The 2315-nt window shown below is 43.4% G+C and overlaps 1 protein-coding gene and 1 pseudogene across 1 annotated transcript in view; one reads left to right on the top strand and one right to left on the bottom strand.

The window, feature by feature from the left end:
* The window catches only part of AFG3L2 (AFG3-like AAA ATPase 2), a 75474-nt gene that overhangs the window by 4571 nt on the left and 68588 nt on the right, over positions 1-2315 (top strand). The gene's annotated exons all lie outside the window — the stretch shown is intronic.
* Positions 1151-2315, bottom strand: part of LOC102857595 — a 2250-nt pseudogene continuing 1085 nt past the window's right edge.

The following is a 2315-nucleotide window of genomic DNA, read 5'->3' as shown; positions in this document are numbered from 1 at the left end:
CAATTGGCAGCATCAGTATGGATGGTGAAGAGATTGAGATAGTTAACAGTTTTTGTTTTGTTTTGTTTTTTTCCAAGTTTGGTATTAACTTTATTCTGTTTTCTGTATAACTTTAAGTACATAAAGGTTTATTTCCACAGGCCTCAGGAATGGGTAGAAGTCACAGGACAATGTGTTTTACCACCAAAACTGTTGTACATTTTGGTGTTTGTCCTAGAGGGAGAAACTGAAATTTACACTTGCAATGCTGTGCAAGATTCTTACAGAAATCAAGACCTAAATCTAGCCTGCAGTGGAGGTTTTAGTACTCTGTTCAGGTGCCCTGACAGAAGCCATAAGTGGTTGAGCATGACAGGAGAAGGGAGGCAATGACAATGGGTGACAGGCACCTAGCATGAAGAAGGAAGGAATGCCAGATTTCTTGGAATGGTGTATTCTTGTTTTCCCTTTTAAAAAAGTCATCTCTTTAGGAAGGTGCTAAGCAGGGATCCCAGAGAAAAAGGTTCCATGACTCCTTTCAAATGCCCAGGGTGCAGGGCACTGCTGTAGACGAACCCACTATTTCATAGTTTGGGCAGACCCAGGATGGAAAGCAAAATAAAGGGAATGCTTATAGGAAACAATTTTGCTTGGAATGCTAGATGGCCAAGCCTCAGCCTTTGATCGAGTGCAACCCTTACCTCATTCATTTATCAACAATGAAAAATTAGTTTGGTTAGAAGAACCAATTGGAATCATATCAGCTTCTGCTACTGTCATGTGCATTATTAGAAAATGATTAACTTGTTTGAACATTCTGATCTGTTAATTCCTAGGGACTGTTTTATTCTTCCCAAAGACTTGGTAGACAACTCTCAAAAGTTGAAAGTGATAACCAGTATACTAGTCTGCAGTTCTTAAGAATGAACTGGTAGAGTGGTTGAACTGATATGGAAAAGCTGCACCTTCCCGCAGATGACCAACTGACCTGCTATCCCACCCCAATTCTTAGCCTGAGGTGTATTTCAGTGAAGGCAGGTAGCTGTGCTTCTCAAAAGCAGAGAAGCAGTTTTAAGAGCAGAAAGGTAGAGGAGATCTAGAAAAGAACCGTTTTGATACAGATTTATCCCAAGGTGTGAAAGGAGAGGGCAAAGAACCCAGTGGCATTCGCTTATCCAGCAATTTCTGTCACTGTGGTGACTAACTTCTGCCCATTCCATAGAGTCTTGAACTGCTCAGGGAATGGGAACTCATTGAAGTCACCGCCTTCTGTAGGAAAAAGGACATTCATCTCGGAAGATTTGGTACTGACTGTCTCACAGTCCAAGGAATTCTTGCTCAGATAAGCCTGGCAGCCATCTGTTTTGTTGATGGAAATGGTTGGCACTTTACCCATTACCTGAACTTTGACATCTCTACTATTGATGATTTCCACAATGCCCACCATGTCATCAAACACCAGACCGAGTTTCTTTCAGTTATCTACTGTAATGGAATTAATTTTGCCTTTTATTTGCAATGTTGTGTTGATACATTTATAGATGTAAGCCACCTGTTTCAGCTCTGTGTCATCAATCACCAAGTTGGAAACATTCTCTTGATTTTCCACTCTCCACTTCTTGCCCTCCAATTCAAGTAAAGGTGGCTCCTTCTTTACAGCTGGTTTGGGAGAGGGGCTGATTCCTGGTTTAGGTGCAGAGAACGGTTTGGGACCACTTTGTACTGGACCACTCTGAGCTTTCAGGGTGGGGTTCTTGTGAGTCTTCATGTCATCAGATACGTGTTTCAGGGCATGTGTGATGCTTTCACCCTGATTAATCTGAGCAAACAGTGCTGAGCGTGAAGCAGAGTCATCTGAGCCTGAACTGGTGGAGACTGGAGGGAGAGGTGGGCCTGGTGGGGGGGGAGGCGGACCTGATACAGCAGAGGGTCCAGATGGCAATCCACTCAGTTCTTTTGCCACAGGCCCCATTTTGCTCCAGGCCAGCCCAGTGGTATGGAACTCTTTAATGTAAGTTTGTAGTTCTGTCCATATACTCAAATAAGCTTTAACCCAGTCCACATGTTTCTTATCCACATCTTTGTACTCCTTCAGGACTCTGTTTGTATAGAACATGGCAGCATCATTCAATTCTTTCACATAGGGACCAGGTTTGGGAGCCATAGCTACCCAACCCAGTGCCTGGATGCTTTCACTGACAGCTGACAAGTGATTGAACAATTTGCTGCCTCGGTTCTTCTCTCGGAAAGTTATCACTTCTTGGATCTGCTCTGAGATAGGTGCCAACAATTCAGAAAGCTTATTACCTGCTGGTTGCTGGCACTGAGAAGCTGTA

This window comes from Elephantulus edwardii, unplaced genomic scaffold (genome assembly GCF_000299155.1).
Source record: "Elephantulus edwardii isolate Elephantulus edwardi_28Jun2011 unplaced genomic scaffold, EleEdw1.0 scaffold00196, whole genome shotgun sequence".
Lineage (NCBI taxonomy): Eukaryota > Metazoa > Chordata > Mammalia > Macroscelidea > Macroscelididae > Elephantulus > Elephantulus edwardii.
The sequence above is the reverse complement of the archived record's forward strand: the minus strand, read 5'-3'. Positions and strand labels throughout refer to the sequence as shown.